Below are 21,891 nucleotides of genomic sequence, written 5' to 3' on the forward strand. Positions count from 1 at the left end.
AATCACATTTTTCTCTTTGTAAGGGTTGATACTTATCTAATTTCAATAATATTAAAAAATCAAATTATAATTTTTTATTTACTAGACAAATCACAAATATTTTTATGCGCTATCTAACTACAATATTAAAATAGTAAACAAAAGGAAAAGTCAAGAAGGAGAAAACAAAAAGAAGACTTACTGTTTGTATACGTGATCACTGAAATTGAAAGTATAGAAGTGAGAAGTCAAGAAGGAAAAAACAAAAAAGAGACTCACTGTTTGCAATGGGTATGTGAAAAATTAAAAAGAATGTGCGTATTGGAGAAATAAAAAAGACCTGGAAGAATTTAATAAGTGCTACGTTTTTTTTTAAAAAAAAAAATCAAAAAAAATTAAGAAATTAAGGTTCAGATATTAGAACTCCCACAAAACTTGTGGGTTAGAGATAGATATAAATAAATAGATAGATATAGATATTTATATTTGTTTTAATTTTTTTTAATATACAAATGATTTGTTTTGGAAAAGGTATTGCAGTAATTATAAGAGAAGTCAAAAAGTCTTGTGGATTGAGAGAAATTAATAAATGCTGAGGTTAATTTTTTTTTAAAAAAAAAACAAAAAATTAGAAAATTAGGATTGACAAATTAAAACTCTCACAGGCCTTGGGGTTAAAAAATCTCTTTTGCTTAATATATAGTATAGATATAGATATATAATATATAATATATATATAGATTATAAGATGATAGAAATAAAGTGCTATCTTATTATAATAAAGGAGATCTTATAAAAAAAACGTGTAGACATGAATGTCCTCCTATTTTATTGTGTTTACAATTATTTATATATGTGAATTGTAATTTTTAATTTTTTTTTTAAATATCCTATTTTTTTCTTTTTTTATATTATATTAAAGTTTAATATTTTGATAATAATCATATGTGTTGGACTTTTCAAGGAATTAAATGTGTGTTTTTTTATTATATTATATTAAAGTTTAATATTTTGATAATAATCATATGGGTTGGATTTTTCAAGAATTTTTTTTTATGTTTGTTCTTAATGCATTAAAGTGTTATTATGAGTAATAATAATTATATGTGTTGAGACTTTTCAAATAATTCATTTGTTGGATTTTAAAGAATTTTTTTTTATGCTTATTCTTAATGCATTAAAGTGTTATTATGAGGGTAAGACTTGGGAGTTGGGAGATATTAATAAATGCTAAGATTTTTTTTTTTAAATCAAAAAATCAAGAAATTTAGATTGAGATATTGGAGCTCTCACAAGACTTGGGGTTAAAAATTCCATTTTGTTTAATATATAGTACTAGCATATCACCCATGCACGGGTTGTATTTACAATTATCTGTATATGTGAATTGTGATTTTTAAATGTCTTTTTTTTTCTTTTTTATATTATATTAAAGTTTAATATTTTGATAATAATCATATGTGTTGGACTTTTCAATAAATTTTTTTTTATGCTTGTCCTTAATGCATTAAAGTGTTATGAGGGATAATAATCATATGTGTTGGGACTTTTCAAGGAATTCATATGTGTTGGACTTTTCAAGGAATTTTTTTTATTCCTTAATGTTTTTCTAATGCTATATAACTACAATGACATTTTTCTGATAATAAAAAAAATAACCATTAAAATAGTAAATAAAAAAGACTATTTAGAACTATTGAACAAACTACAATTACATTTTTCTTTTGTAAGTGTTTATGTTTATCCAACTTCAATCATATTAAAAAATAAAATTATAAACAAAAGGAGATAACTCTAATCATACAAATTACAATTTTTTTAATGCTATCTAATCATCAACAATAATTAAAAAAATCAATCACAAATTAAGTCAATTGATAATTAAAAAATACAATAATTTATTTTTCAAAAAATATAGTGAATTAAAAAGATCAATTACAATTTTTTTGGGGGTCAAAATACAACCTAATCGTCATCAATAATTAGTACATTATGTGACCCTAATGAGTATAATCCATTTTTTTTTCCAAAAATACAATGAGTTAAAAATCAAATCACAAATTAAGTGAATTGATAATTAAAAAAATACAATAATTTTTTTTCAAAAAACACAGTGAGTTAAAAAAATCAATTACAATTTTTTTTTCAAAATACAATCTAATCATTATCAATAATTGGTACTTTAAAAATCAAATCACAAAAAAAATTAAATCAAATCACAAATATTTTTATACTATCTAACTGCAATCATATTTTTTTTATAAATAATTGTAAAGAAAAACCATTAAAACAATAAATAAAAGATTAAATCACATTAAAAAAAAGAACTATTGAACAAACTACAATCACATCACATTTTTTTCATAATGAAAAAAATAAATAAATGAAAAAAAGAACCATTGACGAATTACAATCACGTTAAAAAAAAAACCATTGAACTAACTACAATCACATTTTTTTTCTTTGTGAGTGTTTATATTTATCTAACTTTAATCATATTAAAAATAAAATTAAAATAGTAAATAAAAAGATTAAATAACATTAAAAAAAAACCATTGAACTAACTATGACAATCATATTAAAAAAAAGAGTCATTACACAAACTACAATCACATCACATTTTCCCCATAATAAAATAAATAAATGAAAAAAATGACTATTAAACTAACTACAATCACATTAAAAAAATTATATTCAACTAATTATAATCACATTTTTCTCTTTGTGAGGGTTTATATTTATCTAACTTCAATCATATTAAAAAATCAAAAATAAAATTAAAATATTAAATAAAAAAATTAAATAACATTTTAAAAAAAAATCATTGAACTAACTACAACAATCATATTAAAAAAACGAGCCATTGAACAAATTACAATCACATCACATTTTTCACATAATAAAATAAATAAATGAAAAAAAAAGAACTATTAAGCTAACTACAATCACATTAAAAAAAAGAATCATTCAACTAATTATAATCACATTTTTTTGTTTATATTTATCTAACTTTAATCATATTAAAAAAATCAAATTATAATTTTTTATTCGCTAAACAAATCACAAATATTTTTATGCGCTATCTAACTACAATATTAAAACAGTAAATAAAAAGAAAAGTTAAGAAGAAGAAAAAAAAAAGAAGACTTATTGTTTACATACGTGGTCACTGAAGTTGAAAGTGCAGAAGTGAGAAGTCAAGAAGGAGATAATCATCATCAATAATTGGTACATTATATGACCCTAATGAGTACAATCCATTTTGTTTTTCAAAAAACATAGTGAGTTAAAAGTCAAATCACAAGTTAAGTGAAGTGATAGTTAAAAAAACACAATAATTTTTTTTCAAAAAACACAGTGAGTTAAAAAAATCAATTACAATTTTTTTTAAAAAATACAATCTAATCATTATCAATAATTGGTACTTTAAAAATCAAATCACAAAAAAAATCAAATCAAATCACAAATATTTTTATGCTATCTAACTACAATTGTATTTTTTTTATAAATAATTGTAAAGAAAAACCATTAAAACAGTAAATAAAAAATTAAATCACATTAAAAAAAGAACCATGGAACAAACTACAATCACATCACATTTTTTCCATAATAAAATAAATAAATAAATGAAAAAAAGAACCATCGAACTAACTATAATCACATTTTTTTCTTTGTGAATGTTTATATTTATCTAATTTCAATCATATTAAAAATAAAATTAAAATAGTAAATAAAAATATTAAATAACATTAAAAAAAATTATTGAACTAACTACAACAATCATATTAAAAAAAAGAGCCATTGAACAAACTACAATCACATCACATTTTTCCCATAATAAAATAAATAAATGAAAAAAAAACTATTAAACTAACTACAATCACATTAAAAAAAAAGAATCATTCAACTAATAATAATCACATTTTTCTCTTTGTGAGCGTTTATATTTATCTAACTTCAATCATTGTCACGACCCAAACCCGGCCCTGTGGGTTTAGCACCGTAACCGGCCAGTAATCCGAGATTACCGAAGGCCTGCTTAACAGTAATACAGTAAAACAAAGTACAGAGCCTGGCGGAAGCCAATACAGTAATTAAACAATGTCCAATGAGCTGTGACAGTCTGTATACCAAAAAGATTTTTCATGCATTCATACATATACAAACAGTACAGTCTATACAAAATTTACAGTCACACAGTACAGGGACCTAATCCCTTGATAACAGTACAGTTAGCAACTGACAGTCTATACAGTAATCCAAACAGTATGGAGACAGACGGGGGAAACAAACAAAACACCCCAAAGCCATAGCATGGCAACTCGGAACCTCGCAGTGAGGCACAAAGGCTGGCTTGACAAAACTGGAGTCTAACCCACGCTCCTAGCTCCGATCTGGTGGCTGAGCACCTACATATATATATATATATATATATATATATATATAAACAGTGAGCTAAAGCCCAGTGAATAACATAATGCGTAAAGAGGTTTAGAATGAATGTCCTTACGGTAATGAAAACAGTTCAATTCAATCAGTATTTCAGTTGTTCAGTACAGTAAATAGTGATATGTGGTACATCCATTAGTATAACAGTAACAGTAGGTCTTAAAAGACCGAACAGTAATGATGGCCATCAGTCAGTAAACAGTAGTGGCTCCACGAGGGAACCGACAGAGAATTCTGTCGCAGTAACAGTAACAGTAAACAGTAGGTACTAAGGATGCCACAGTATAGTTCAGAAATAAAGGACATACATTCATTCAGTAATACCAGTTCAGTAAACAGTTCAGTTCAGTATTCAAAAGATATCAGTTGAACATATCTTTACACAATTGTTACTCACAGAGTTTGGGCTACAGTATGCTAGAGCGTGCCTCCCCAGTCGCCAACCCTACACAGTTAACAGATTGAACACACTAAGCTACGCAGTTGGGAAAGTAACAACTTAAACCCTAATTTGCCTCGGTGTGTTCTACATCTATATCCTCAATAAGATGCCTTAAACTAGGTCTAAGAATGCCTAGAATGGAGTGGGGATGCAAAGATGCACATTTAAAAGCATTTTCAGAAAAACAGAGTCCCGCTCGAGCTCATGTTTCCCCGCTCGAGCGGACATGCAACAAAGGTACACGCTCGAGCGTAAACTTTTCCGCTCGAGCGTACTGTAAAAGTACTGGATGGGTGAAATCTCCGCTCGACGCCCGCTCGAGCTTGAGACATGACTCCGCTCGAGCGCCCAATCCTCCGCTCGAGCGGACTGCAAAACAGTGTAGTGAGATGCTGGTTGCTCGGTGTCACGACCCAAACCCGGCCCTATGGGTTTAGCACCGTAACCGGCCAGTAATCCGAGATTACCGAAGGCCTGCTTAACAGAAATACAGTAAAACAGAGTACAGGGCCTGGCGGAAGCCAATACAGTAAATAAATAGTGTCCAGTGAGCTGTGACAGTCTGTATGCAAAAAGGCTTTTCATACATTCACACATAAACAGTACAGAACAGTATGTACAATATTCACATTCATTCAACTAGGGACTCAACCCTATAGAACAGTACAGAAAACATTCCATCTGTACAAAACAGTACGGTCTATACAAAACAGTAAAACAGTACAGAAGGGGGAATTCTTAAAACACCCCTAAGCCTTAGCAGGTAGACTCGGAACCTCGCGGTGAGGCACAAAGGCTGGCTTGACAAAACTGGAGTAGCTTGACAAAACTGGAGTAACCCTGACGCCTCTAGCTGTGGTCTGGTGCCTGAACACCTACATATAAATATGAGCAGTGAGCTAAAGCCCAGTGAATAACATAAAGCGTAAAGGGGTTTAGAATGAATGTCCTCACAGTAATGAAAACAGTTCAATTCAATCAGTATTTCAGTTGTTCAGTACAGTAAACAGTCATATGTGGTACATCCATTAGCATAACAGTAACAGTAGGTCTTGAAAGACCGAACAGTAATGATGGCCATCAGTCAGTAAACAGTAGTGGTTCCACGAGGGAACCGACAGAGAATTCTGTCGCAGTAACAGTAACAGTAAACAGTAAGTACTAAGGATGCCACAGTACAGTTCAGAAATAAAGGACATACATTCATTCAGTAAATAATACCAGTTCAGTAAACAGTTCAGTTCAGTATTCAAAAGATATCAGTTGAACATATCTTTACACAATTGTTACTCACAAAGTTCTGGGCTACAGTATGCTAGAGCGTCTCTCCCCAGTTGCCAACCCTACACAGTTCACAGATTGAACACACTAAGCTACACAGTTGGGAAATCTCATAACTTAATCCCTAATTTGCCTTGGTGTGTTGTACAATGATGTCCTCATCAAGATGCCTTAAACTAGGCCTAAGAATGCCTAGGATGGGATGAGGATGCAAAAATACACTTGGAAAATATTTCGCAAAGTTTGCTGAAAATAGGAGCCTCGCTCGAGCGAGACTTTCTACGCTCGAGCGTAAGTCCAAAATCAAAGGCTTCGCTCGAGCGAGGAATCCTTCGCTCGAGCGGTCTGCAAAACAGTAAAAGTACTGGATGCTGAAATTTTACGCGCGATCGTCGCTCGATGGTCGCTCGAGCGGAGCCCTGGACAAAGGCGCTCGCTCGAGCGGGGAATCCTTCGCTCGAGCGAGGAAGCCAAATCTGGAATTTCCAGATCTGCCTCCCAAGCTCAAACCAAGCATTCAACCACTCCAAACTCGACCTCTTGGGCCCAAATTCTGGAAAACATCATTAAATTCAATGTATAACAAGTTTCAAAGCTCAATTTATGAATTCAAGCCCCAAAGGTGAGTCAATTAAAACCTCATTCAAACCCATTTTCAAAAATATGAAGAACATGCAAACATGCATGGATTTAGACCAAATCAAAGCTTCACAGCTTGTTCAAATGAGCTCATTTCTTTTCAAATCAGTTGGAAACATGGTCTATAACAACAATATGAGCATGCATGCACTAATGTCCATGTAATCAACCTCAAAATGCAACAATACCAACATGCATGCAAGAAATGATCTTCAATCCATCATTAGTGAACCAAATCATAACTTAGCTCTACAAATTAACATGAATCATGCAAGAATGAACTCAAGAACAGCAACAAGAAGATGGATGTCCTACCTTAGTCTTGTAGAATTAGGAGTGAGGGAGCTCAAATATGCAAATACACTTCAATTACCAAGCAATTCTTCAAGTTTCCAAGGAATTCAAGGTGAATTCACTCTAACTCCCTACCTCCCTCTCTCTAGTCGGTGGTGTGCTCAAAATGAGCTGATGAAATGTGTATGTGTGAGCACAATGAGAATCAAAGATGATCCAAGTAGTGGGCCACTTAAGTGGCAAAATGGTAATTACGTCCAACTCTTTAATTAGCTTAATTTAATCTAATTTAATCATACCTAATCAATTTTCAGATAATTATACTATAAAATCACATAAATTATGAGGGTCACAAAACACTAATCGGTTTCAGATTCGGCCGCCGATAAGGCCTTCAATTAGCAGTTTAAACATATGAACATGAACAGATAATCATACAGTCAAACAGATATAATGCAATTTAACTAACATATACTCAATCAATTCGGTTTCCAGTTTCAGTCAGTCAGTCCAGTACTTTTAATCAGTTCAATTATCAGTCAGTTATCAGTCATTATCCGTTTCGTTTAACAGTAATCGGTGATGATCGGTAATCAATCAGTCCTTAATCAGTAAACAGTATGAGGGCTGTTACACTCGGATTCCACGCTCGAGCGTAACTTTCCCCGCTCGAGCGGAAGTGCGAAATCTGGAAAACCCAGATTGCACCTCCAAGCTCAAACTCAAGTTTAAATGCATCAAAACCGATCCTCTTGGGCTCATTTTCTGGAAAACATTTATAAACACATAGAATAACGTGGTTCAAAGCTCAATTTGAGAAATCAAAGCCCAAGGGTGTTTAATTCAAACCCAATTTCAAACCAATTTCAAATCATTTTCAAGAACAATCTTCAAACATGACATGCATGATCTTAAATCATTTTCAAAGCTTTAATGCTGTTTCAAAAGAGCTCAAGCCTTCAAAAACAAGATGAACTCATGGAGTATGACCAAAAGATGGACATGCAAGTGAGGTATGATGAACTACCACCTCAAAACTTCAATATATGTACATGCATGCAACACTTAAGCTTCAATTCAACAACAATGAACCAATTCATGACTTAGTTCTACAATGAAGCATGAATCATGCAAGAACAACTCAAAGACACCATTAAGATGATGAATGATCTACCTTAGGTGTAGAATTAGAAGTGAGGGAGCTCAAATATGCAATCTCCTCAACAATTTCTTCAATTTCCAAACAATTCACAAGCAAAATTGAGATGAAATCAACTCCTCAAGTCTCTCTCTCTCTAAGGTCGGCTAGAACAAGAAGAAATGGCTGATGAAATGTTCTTCAAGTGTGTACATAAGGCTCAAGTGTGTGTATTGAGTGGGCCACTAAGGGTGGCAATTTGGTAAATAAGCCTAACTCTTTAATTAGCTTATTTAATCTAATTTAATCATACCTAATCACTTTTTCAATGAATGTACCATAAAAGCACATTAATTATGAGGATCATAAAACACTAACCAATTTCTGGTTCGGCCGCCGATAAGGCCTTCAATTAATAGTTTAAACATAAAACACGAACAGATCAAACAAACAGTCAACAGATAAAATGCAATTCAAACAGATATATTCACTCAATTCAGTTTCAATTTCGGGCAGTCAGTTCAGTACCTTAATCAGTTCAATTCTCAGTCAGTTATCAGTCATTATCAGTTCCGTTTAATAGTAATCGGTGATTATCGGTAATCAATCAGTCATTAATCAGTAAACAGTATGAGGGTTGTTACAGTCTCCCCTCCTTATAAAGAGTTTAGTCATCTAAACTCGAGTTACCTTCATTCTGGACGAAAACAGGGTTCAGTGGAAACAGTTCAGGATATCTTTTAGCCATGTCATCTTCCCTTTCCCAAGTGGCATACATACCACCATGGTTCTGCCAGTCGACTTTCACCAATGGGATTTCCTTGTTTCTCAGTTTCTTGATTCGTCTGTTTACAATCTGTATAGGCCGTTCCTCGTAAGTGTAGTCATCACTCAACACTACGTGGGTAGGCTCTATTATGTGGAAGGGATCCCGGAGATAATCTCTTAACATAGAAATGTGGAAAACATTATGCATGTGTTCCATTTCAGGAGGAAGCGCAACTTGATACGCCACCGGATTGATTTTCTCAATAATCTCATACGGTCCGACATATCTCGGCGCTAACTTGCCTTTGACTCCAAAACGAGTCTGGCCTTTCATTGGTGTCACTTTCACAAAAACGTGATCACCCACTTCATACTCTCTATCCCGTCTTCTGACATCTGCATAACTTTTCTGTCTACTCTGTGCAGTTTTCAGTCTCTGCTGTATCAGTTTCACTTTTTCAGTTGTTTCATACACAATCTCGGGCCCAAGCAAAGGCCCATCTCCAACTTCTGCCCAACAAATCGGAGATCTACATTTTCTGCCATACAATGCCTCGAAGGGCGCCATACCAATACTCGAATGGTAGCTGTTATTGTAGGCGAATTCAACTAATGGCAGATGACTTTCCCAGTCTCCCTGAAAATCAAGGACACACATTCTCAGTAAATCCTCCAGAGTTTGGATGGTCCTTTCTGATTGGCCATCTGTCTGAGGATGATAGGCACTACTCAGTCTCAGTTCAGTACCCAGTGCAGTTTGTAGGCTTTGCCAAAACCTTGATGTAAACTTCGAATCCCTGTCAGAAACAATAGACACAGGCACTCCATGCAGTCTTACAATCTCATCAATATAGATAACGGCCAATTTGTCCGCATTATAGATTGTCTTGACAGGTAAGAAGTGAGCAGATTTGGTTAATCTATCAACAATAACCCAAATTGAATCCATACCTTTTCTGGAGCGAGGCAATCCAACGATAAAATCCATCGTGATATGCTCCCATTTCCACTCTGGTATGGGTAGGGGTTGCAATAGTCCGGCAGGTCGTTGATGTTCAGCTTTGACCTGTTGGCAATGAAGACATTTGGATACAAAATCAGCAATTTCTTTCTTCATTCCCGGCCACCAGAAATTCTGTTTCAGATCTTGGTACATTTTCGTATTCCCCGGATGGATAGACAATTTCGAATTGTGGCCTTCTTGCAGAACTCTTCTTTTCAGTTCAGTATCATTTGGTACACACAGTCTTTCTTGAAATTTCAGTACATTATTCTCAAATTTGAATCCCGGTCTCGGCTTAGATTCTCTTTCTTCGATGATCTTTTTCAAGAAGTCATCCAGTTGCTGTTTCTCTTTAATCTCCTCAATCAGCGCCGGTTGAGTAGAAATAGCAGCTAAGATTCCACCTTGTTCTCGTAAAACAATTTCGATTTCAGATTTTTCAAGGTCACAAAGCAACTCTTTCTGTCCTGTAAGCAAACAGGCTAAGTTTCCAATCGATTTCCGGCTCAATGCATCGGCAACGGTATTGGCTTTTCCCGGATGGTACAATATCTGTAGGTCATAATCTTTAATCAGTTCTAGCCATCTCCGCTGTCTCATGTTCAGTTCTTTCTGTGTGAAGAAATATTTTAAACTCTTGTGGTCGGTGTATACTTCACATGTCACCCCGTACAGATAGTGACGCCAGATTTTCAGTGCAAATACTACTGCAGCAAGTTCCAGATCATGGGTCGGGTAATTCTTTTCATGTGGTCTCAGTTGACGGGAAGCATAGGCAATTACTTTCCCATTCTGCATTAAAACACATCCCAAACCCTTATGAGAAGCATCACTAAATACAGTATAACCATCCGTACCTGAAGGTAAGGTAAGAACCGGCGCAGTCACTAATCGAGTTTTCAACTCCTGAAAAGCAGATTCTCTTTGGTCAGTCCAGTCAAATGATGTCCCCTTCTGAGTTAACTGGGTCAATGGTAGGGCAATTTTGGAGAAATCTTTGACAAATCTTCTGTAATATCCAGCCAGTCCCAAAAAGCTTCGGACTTCAGTCACATTTGTCGGTCTAGGCCAATTCACTACAGCTTCAATTTTCTGCGGATCAACAGAAATTCCATTTTTGCTAACAACATGCCCCAGAAACATAACATGGTCAAGCCAAAATTCACATTTAGACAGTTTAGCATACAGTTTCTGTTCTCTTAAGGTTTGTAGGGCAAGTCTCAGATGATGTTCACGCTGTTCTATACTTTTGGAGTAAATCAATATGTCATCGATAAATACAACAATAAAGTCATCAAGGTATGGTTTAAAAATTCTGTTCATGAGGTCCATAAAAACAGCAGGGGCATTCGTGACTCCGAATGGCATAACTAAAAATTCATAATGGCCATACCTTGTTCTAAAAGCAGTTTTATCAATGTCTTCTGGTTTAACCTTCAGTTGATGATACCCCGATCTGAGATCGATTTTGGAAAACACTTGTGCACCCTGTAACTGATCAAATAAATCATCAATACGCGGTAATGGGTATTTATTCTTTACAGTTACCTTATTCAGTTCACGGTAGTCAATGCACAGTCTCAGTGAGCCATCTTTCTTCTTGACAAACAAAACAGGAGCACCCCATGGCGAAGTGCTAGGTCTGATGAACTTTTTGTCTAACAGTTCTTGCAATTGCACTTTCAGTTCAGTTGGAGCCATTCGGTAAAGGAGCTTTAGAAACTGGTTGTATTCCGGGAATCACATCAACTGTAAATTCAATCTCCCTGTCCGTCAAGTCTCCTGGAAGATTATCTGGAAAAACATCTGGAAATTCCCTGACTATAGGAACACAATTCACATCAATTTTAACACTATCATCAGTAGACGCAGTCAGCACAGAACACAGATACCCTTTACACCCCTTCCTAATTAATTTAACAGCTTTCACTGACGAAATCAAATACGGAGGAGGTACTACTCCACTCCCATTAAACACAAATTCAGGCAAACCAGGTGGACGGAAAACAACTTGCTTGGTCACACAGTCAATAGTGGCATGATATTTTTGTAACCAATCCATCCCCAATATTACGTCAAAATGATCAATGTTCAATGGCAGTAAATCAATAAACAGATGCATATCCCCAACAAGGATTTCACATGCGGGGTACATATAAGCACATGTCATGGACCCTCCTACGGGTGATGATACGGCTAGCAGATAGTTCATAGGTTCTAAGGGTCTATTCAATTTTCGTGAGAAAGCATGCGATACAAAAGAATGTGTAGACCCCGAATCGATCAATACATATGCATTCTGTGTACAAATAGAGAGAATACCTGACACAACGGTCTCAGTATTTTGCACGTCTCCCGGTACTAGGGCGAACACTCGGCCCTGCCTCATGGGCTCTTTCCCGGTAGCTCTGGGGTTAGGCTTTGGTGCTACAGTTGATGCTGCTGCGCTTGGTGCAGCTTTACTACTGGCTTGTGGAGCAAAGGGGCAGTCTTTAACCATGTGGCCCACCTTGCCACACCTGTAACAGGCTCCAGATATTCTGTAGCAGACCCCCTTGTGCTTCTTGCCACACTCAGGACAGGGTGGTATGAACCCACTCCCTTGGCTGGGGCTAGTTGTCGACCCCGTATTCTGTTTCTTGTTGGCTGGGTTGTGCTTGCCTTTCTTGAATTTGAAACCCTGCCTTTTACCATGTCATTCGGTTGTTGGTGTTTCAGATTGTTTCACCGCTGCAATGTTCGACTCGGCCATCAATGCCCGGTCGAGAACACCCACAAAAGTCGGTAGTTTCAAGACATTTATTCGATCAAGGATTGCAACATTAAGGCCACCTTCGAATTTCCTGGCCTTCTTATACTCAGTATCCACCATATGCGGTACATAACGGGCAAGTTCAGTAAATTTCGTCTCATATTCCGCAACAGTCATCGTGCCCTGCTTCAGTTGCTCAAATTCAGTCACTTTTCTATCCCTAACACACTGAGGGAAATACTTTTCAAAGAAGGACTCCTTGAACTGAGCCCAAGTCATAACAGTATTTGTATCACGGATCAACATCCACCACCTTCTAGCTTCTTCTTGTAAGGTGAAGGTAGCTAACAGTACTTTATTCGCTTCTGAGCACGGGAACACTTCAAATAGTTTTTCTGTTTCCAGAACCCAAGCTTCAGCTTTTAACGGTTCAAGGCCTCCCTGAAAGGATGGCGGTTTCATTTTGCTGAACTTCTGGGTAAGAGCAATTATATCCCCATCATTCACATCCACATTAGGTTCTGGCTGTACCGGAGGAGGAGGAGGTGGGGGCGGTTGGTTCTGTTGTTGTTCAAGTCTAGCAGTTATCAATTCCATCATTCTTTCCATTTTTTCCATTCTTGCCTCAGTAGATAAGGACTCAGGTTCATTTGCATTGTCCATTTCACTATAAGCAGTTATAACAGTTTTAAACATAAGCAGTCATTTGTTTAATAGTTTACCACATTAGTATGTATTCAGTCATAACATAACCACACACTTATCATGCTCATGAGATGCCCTAATCACTTTTCTAGGACACCCTATAGCTCATTTGGACACGTGTGTGCGGTATTACTCGTGGTAAGTATCGCTCTGATACCACTCTGTCACGACCCAAACCCGGCCCTATGGGTTTAGCACCGTAACCGGCCAGTAATCCGAGATTACCGAAGGCCTGCTTAACAGTAATACAGTAAAACAGAGTACAGGGCCTGGCGGAAGCCAATACAGTAATTAAACAATGTCCAATGAGCTGTGACAGTCTGTATGCCAAAAAGATTTTTCATGCATTCATACATATACAAACAGTACAGTCTATACAAAATTTACAGTCACACAGTACAGGGACCTAATCCCTTGATAACAGTACAGTTAGCAACTGACAGTCTATACAATAATCCAAACAGTATGGAGACAGACGGGGGAAACAAACAAAACACCCCAAAGCCATAGCATGGCAACTCGGAACCTCGCAGTGAGGCACAAAGGCTGGCTTGACAAAACTGGAGTCTAACCCACGCTCCTAGCTCCGATCTGGTGGCTGAGCACCTACATATATATATATATATATATAAACAGTGAGCTAAAGCCCAGTGAATAACATAATGCGTAAAGAGGTTTAGAATGAATATCCTTACGGTAATGAAAACAGTTCAATTCAATCAGTATTTCAGTTGTTCAGTACAGTAAACAGTGATATGTGGTACATCCATTAGTATAACAGTAACAGTAGGTCTTAAAAGACCGAACAGTAATGATGGCCATCAGTCAGTAAACAGTAGTGGCTCCACGAGGGAACCGACTGAGAATTCTATCGCAGTAACAGTAACAGTAAACAGTAGGTACTAAGGATGCCACAGTATAGTTCAGAAATAAAGGACATACATTCATTCAGTAATACCAGTTCAGTAAACAGTTCAGTTCAGTATTCAAAAGATATCAGTTGAACATATCTTTACACAATTGTTACTCACAGAGTTTGGGCTACAGTATGCTAGAGCGTGCCTCCCCAGTCGCCAACCCTACACAGTTAACAGATTGAACACACTAAGCTACGCAGTTGGGAAAGTAACAACTTAAACCCTAATTTGCCTCGGTGTGTTCTACATCTATATCCTCAATAAGATGCCTTAAACTAGGTCTAAGAATGCCTAGAATGGAGTGGGGATGCAAAGATGCACATTTAAAAGCATTTTCAGAAAAACAGAGTCCCGCTCGAGCTCATGTTTCCCCGCTCGAGCGGACATGCAACAAAGGTACACGCTCGAGCGTAAACTTTTCCGCTCGAGCGTACTGTAAAAGTACTGGATGGGTGAAATCTCCGCTCGACGCCCGCTCGAGCTTGAGACATGACTCCGTTCGAGCGCCCAATCCTCCGCTCGAGCGGACTGCAAAACAGTGCAGAGAGATGCTGGTTGCTCGGATTCCACGCTCGAGCGTAACTTTCCCCGCTCGAGCGGAAGTGCGAAATCTGGAAAACCCAGATTGCACCTCCAAGCTCAAACTCAAGTTTAAATGCATCAAAACCGATCCTCTTGGGCTCATTTTCTGGAAAACATTTATAAACACATAGAATAACGTGGTTCAAAGCTCAATTTGAGAAATCAAAGCCCAAGGGTGTTTAATTCAAACCCAATTTCAAACCAATTTCAAATCATTTTCAAGAACAATCTTCAAACATGACATGCATGATCTTAAATCATTTTCAAAGCTTTAATGCTGTTTCAAAAGAGCTCAAGCCTTCAAAAACAAGATGAACTCATGGAGTATGACCAAAAGATGGACATGCAAGTGAGGTATGATGAACTACCACCTCAAAACTTCAATATATGTACATGCATGCAACACTTAAGCTTCAATTCAACAACAATGAACCAATTCATGACTTAGTTCTACAATGAAGCATGAATCATGCAAGAACAACTCAAAGACACCATTAAGATGATGAATGATCTACCTTAGGTGTAGAATTAGAAGTGAGGGAGCTCAAATATGCAATCTCCTCAACAATTTCTTCAATTTCCAAACAATTCACAAGCAAAATTGAGATGAAATCAACTCCTCAAGTCTCTCTCTCTCTAAGGTCGGCTAGAACAAGAAGAAATGGCTGATGAAATGTTCTTCAAGTGTGTACATAAGGCTCAAGTGTGTGTATTGAGTGGGCCACTAAGGGTGGCAATTTGGTAAATAAGCCTAACTCTTTAATTAGCTTATTTAATCTAATTTAATCATACCTAATCACTTTTTCAATGAATGTACCATAAAAGCACATTAATTATGAGGATCATAAAACACTAACCAATTTCCGGTTCGGCCGCCGATAAGGCCTTCAATTAATAGTTTAAACATAAAACACGAACAGATCAAACAAACAGTCAACAGATAAAATGCAATTCAAACAGATATATTCACTCAATTCAGTTTCAATTTCGGGCAGTCAGTTCAGTACCTTAATCAGTTCAATTCTCAGTCAGTTATCAGTCATTATCAGTTCCGTTTAATAGTAATCGGTGATTATCGGTAATCAATCAGTCATTAATCAGTAAACAGTATGAGGGTTGTTACAATCATATTAAAAAAATCAAAAATAAAATTAAAATAGTAAATAAAAAGATTAAATAATATTAAAAAAAATCATTGAACTAACTACAACAATCATATTTAAAAAAGAGCCATTGAACAAATTACAATCACATCACATTTTTCACATAATAAAATAAATAAATGAAAAAAAAGAACTATTAAACTAACTACAATCACATTAAAAAAAAAAGAATCATTCAACTAATTATAATCACATTTTTCTCTTTGTGAGGGTTTATATTTATCTAATTTCAATCATATTAAAAAATCAAATTATACTTTTTTATTCGCTAGACAAATCACAAAATTTTTATGCGCTATCTAACTATAATATTAAAACAATAAATAAAAGGAAAAGTCAAAAATAAGAAAACAAAAAAAAAGACTTACTGTTTGCATACGTGGTCACTGAAGTTGAAAGTGTAGAAGTGAGAAGTCAAGAATGAGAAAACAAAAAGGAAACTCATTGTTTGTAATGGGTATGTGAAAAGTAAAAAACAGTGTGTGTATTGGAGAAGTTAAAATGACTTGGAAGAATTTAATAAGTGCTAACTTTTTTTTTTTTCAAAAAAAATCAAAGAAATTAAGAAATTAAGGTTCAGATATTGAAACTCTCACAAAACTTGTGGGTTAGAGATAGATACAAATAAATAGATAGATATAGATATAGATATTTATATTTGTTTTAAATTTTTTTAATATACAAATTATTTGTTTTGGAAAAGGTACTGCAGTAATTATGAGAGAAGTCAAAAAGTCTAAATAGATAGACACAGATATAGATATTTATATTTGTTTTAATTTTTTTTTAATATGCAAATTATTTGTTTTGGAAAAGTACTGCAGTAATATGAGAGAAGTCAAAAGTCTTGTGGGTTGAGAGAAGTTAATAAATGCTGAGGTTAATTTAAAAAAAAAACAAAAAATTAAAAAATTAAGATTGACATATTGAAGCTCCCACAGGCCTTGGGGGTTAAAAACCCCCTTTTGCTTAATATATAGTATAGATAGATACTAGCCTATTACCCGTGCTATGCACGGGATAATTATAGATATTTGTATTTGTTTTAATTTTTTTTAATATATAAATTATGTTTTTTAAGATTTTTTATAAAAATAATTTAACAATCTTATCACCAACCACAGTGTACAGGAGAAATTAAAAAGGCTACTGCAGTAATTATGCACGGGCTGTATTTATAATTATTTGTATAAGAAGATTTTAAATGCTAATCAAGGATTTTGACCAAATCAATAAATACACACATGTGGATTGGAAAAAGTTAATAAATGCTGATTAAGAGATTTTGATCAAATCAATAAATGCTGAGGGTTTTTTTTTTAAATAAAAAATTTAGAAAATTAAAATTGAGAGATTAGAGCTCCCACAAGGCTTGGGGATTAGAAACCCCATTTTTCTTAATATATTTACAATTATCTATATATGTGAATTGCGATTTTTAAATGTTTTTTTTTTAAATGTCTTCTTTTTTTTCCTTTTTTATATTATATTAAATTTTAATATTTTGATAATAATTATAAGTGTTAGAATTTTCAAGGAATTAAATATCTTTTTATTATTATATTATATTAAAGTTTAATATTTTGATAATAATCATATGTGTTGGATTTTTTAAGAAATTTTTTTTATGCTTGTTCTTAATGCGTTAAAGTGTTATTATGATGGATAATAATCATATGTGTTGAAACTTTTAAAGGAACTCATATGTGTTGGATTTCAAAGAATTTTTTTCATGCTTGTTCTTAATGCATTACAGTGTTATTATGAGGATAAGACTTGGGGGTTGGAAGAAATTAATAAATGCTAAGATTTTTTTTTTAAATAAAAAAATCAAGAAATTTAGATTGGGAGATTGGAGCTCCCACAAGGCTTGGGGTTAAAAACCCCATTTTATTTAATATATAGTATATATAATTATCAATATATGTGAATTGTGATTTTTAAATGTCTTTTTTTTTTCTTTTTTATATTATATTAAAGTTTAATATTTTGATAATAATCATATATGTTGGATTTTTCAAGGAATTCAATGTCTTTTTTTTTATTATATTATATTAAAGTTTAATATTTTGATAATAATCATATGTGTTGAACTTTTCAAAAAAAAATTTTATGCTTGTTCTTAATGCATTAATGTGTTATTATGAGGGATAATAATCTTATGTGTTAGGACTTTTCAAGGAATTCATGTGTTGAATTTCAAAGAATTTTTTTTATGCTTGTTCTTAATGCATTAAAGTGTTATTATGAGAGTAAGACTTGGGGGTTGGGAGAAGTTAATAAATGCAAGTATTTTTTTTTAAATCAAAAATCAGAAAATTTAGATTTGGAGATTGGAGCTTCCACAAGGCTTGGGGTTAAAAATCATCTTTTGCTTAATATATAGTACTAGCATATCACCCGTGCTATGCACGGATTGTGTTTACAATTATCTATATGTGAATTGTGATTTTTAAATGTCTTTTTTTTTTCTTTTTTATATTATATGAAAGTTTAATATTTTGATAATAATCATATGTGTTGGACTTTTTAAGGAATTAAATGTCTTTTTTTTATTATTATATTATATTAAAGTTTAATATTTTGATAATAATCATATGTGTTAGACTTTTCAAGAAATTTTTTTTATACTTGTTCTTAATGCATTAAAATGTTATTATGAGGGATAATAATCATATGTGTTGGGACTTTTCAAGGAATTCATATGTATTGGATTTCAAAGAATTTTTTTTATGCTTGTTCTTAATGCATTAAAGTGTTATTATGAGGGTAAAACTTGAGAGTTGAGAGAAGTTAATAAATGCTAAGATTTTTTTTTAAATCAAAAAATCAGGAAATTTAGATTGGGAGATTGGAACTCCCACAAGGCTTTGGGTTAAAAACCCGTTTTTGCTTAATATATAGTATAGAAATGTTATTATAAGGATAAGACTTGGGGGTTGTGAGAAATTAATAAATGCTAAGTTTTTTTTTTTCTTTTAAATAAAAAAATCAAGAAATTTAGATTGAGATATTGGAACTCCCACAAAACTTGTGGATTAGAGATAGATATAAATAAATAGATAGATATAGATATTTATATTTGTTTTAAATTTTTTTTAATATACAAATTATTTGTTTTGGAAAAAGTACTGCAATAATTATGAGAGAAGTCAAAAAGTCTTGTGGTTGAGAAAAGTTAATAAATGCTGGGGTTAATTTTCTTTTAAAAAAAACAAAAAATTAGAAAATTAGGATTGACATATTGGAGCTCTCACAGGCCTTGGGAGTTAGAAATCCCTTTTTACTTAATATATATACTAGCATATCACTCGTGCTATACACGAATTGTGTTTACAATTATCTATATATGTGAATTATGATTTTTAAATATTTTTTTTAAATGTTTTCTTTTTTCCCTTTTTTATATTATATTAAAGTTTAATATTTTGATAATAATCATATGTGTTGAACTTTTCAAGAAATTAAATATTTTTTTTATTATTATATTATATTAAAATTTAATATTTTGATAATAATCATTTGTGTTGAACTTTTTAATAATTTTTTTTTTATGCTTGTTATTAATTCATTAAAGTGTTATTATAAGGGATAATGATCATATGTGTTGGGACTTTTCAAGAAATTCATAATAATCCTATGTGTTGGACTTTTTAAGAAATTTTTTTTTATGTTTGTTCTTAATGCATTAAAGTGTTATTATGAGGGCTAATAATTATATGTGTTGGGACTTTTCAATGAATTCATATGTGTTGGATTTCAAAGAATTTTTTTTATGCTTGTTCTTAATGCATTAAAGTGTTATTATGATGGTAAGACTTGAGAGTTGAGAGTAGTTAATAAATGCAAAGATTTTTTTTTTAAATCAAAAAATCAAGAAATTTAGATTGGGAGATTGGAGCTCCCACAAAGTTTGGGGTTAAAAATTCATTTTTGCTTAATATATAGTATAGATAGTATAGATAGATAGATGTTATTATGAGGTTATTGTGGAGGGGTCATTAGGGTTTAATCTTCATTTTTTTTTTTTATATATTAATATTACTGCAATTAATGCCAAGCCTTAGCTTGTTAATATTTTTTCTTTAAAAATGAAAGAAAAGTAATGAAGTGTTTTTGTAGCCAGAAACCATAACAAATTTAGAGGAAGCCTGTTTTGAATCCAGTGGTCTAGCAAATTTTAAACTTTATTAATCAAAAGAATAACAAAGGGGAAACAAAAAAAAAAAAAGTTCATTTGATTCGAAAAAAAATCAATTTTTTTTTTTTGTCTTTAATAAAAAATTTCAAATTTGATTAAACTGTTTCCTTTTTAAATATTTTTAATCTAGAAACACCTAAACACAAATTTAAACAAAAAAAAAAAAAGAGGGTAAATTACACTGACCTTTCCCGTGATTTTTAACAAATACAGCGACCTCCTCTGTAGTTTCAATAATTACAATGACTCCCCTACTTTACCTGACATTCTCCAGATTCTCCCTTCTGTCAAATTGGAACTAACGAAATTATTTTAATTTTTTAAATTTTAATATTTTAAACTCAAAACACATTTCCACACTCATGTCATAACCAAATACATAACTCAAAACTTAATTAAAAAATTATTTTTAAACCTTATAATTAAACACATAACTCGAAACTCCACAGTACTTTCAAAACTCTACACTTAAATCATAACCAAACACATAACAAAAAAATTAAAATATTTAAAATATATTTATAAAATAAAATAAAATAAAATATTTATAATAAAAATTATATATTTAAAATAAAAAATAAAAATTTTAAAACTTTTTAATATTTAAAAAATATATTAAAAATATTAAAAAAATACAACACATAAATGTATGAAATACAATGCACATAAAAATAAATAAATAAATATTTAAAATGTAAAATATTTACCCTAAAAAACTAAATTCGAAAAATTTTAAAACTTATAACCAAACAATTTTTTTCTTTTCAGGACTTAATTCAAAACTCATAACTCACAATACGACTCCACATTTAAATCATGATTCTAAAAATAATTTTTAAAAAAATATATTTTTTTAAAAAAATTTTCTTTTAAAATAGAATTTTGGAAAAAGTTTGGTTTTGAGTTTTGAAAAAGTTTTGAGTTTTGAGTTGAGTTTTAAGTTTGTGTTTGGTTTTGAGTTTTGAAATAATTTTTGAATTGAGTTTTGAATAAAAACATGTTCAAAAAAAAAATTAAAAATTAAAAAAATTAAAAAAAATACTTATGAGTTTTGAATTGAGTTTTGAGTTTGGTTATAAGTTTTGAAATTTTTCGAAGTTATTTTTTTAGGATAAATATTTTATATTTTAAATATTTATTTATTTATTTTAATGTGCATTATATTTCATACATTTATGTGTTGTATTTTTTTTAATATTTTAAATATATTTTTAAATATTAAAAAATTTAATTTTTTTTATTTTAAATATGTAATTTTTATTATAAATATTTTAGGGTGATGCACCAATAAATCTTAATTTATGAACTTGTAAACTGTTTGGTCTTAAATATTTTTTTGTAGACTGAAAGGTCCCATTATAGAGAAATTGACGACAGAGAGCATATACATCGCGACCTGAACATGGACGTTAGTGGGCAAAGTTGGTAAATTGACGGTGTGTGAAATTACAAATTGGGACATCATTTTCCTATGGTGTTGTGTAGGTATTTTCAGGTTGGGAGGTGGTAAAGTTGTAGAAAGGGGAAATTTGAGGTTTCTTATGTAACGAGGAGTAACATACAAAATTAAGTTACACA

The sequence above is a fragment of the Camellia sinensis genome, chromosome 1, assembly GCF_055761805.1.
Source record: "Camellia sinensis isolate YWXY chromosome 1, ASM5576180v1, whole genome shotgun sequence".
Taxonomy (NCBI): Eukaryota; Viridiplantae; Streptophyta; class Magnoliopsida; order Ericales; family Theaceae; genus Camellia; species Camellia sinensis.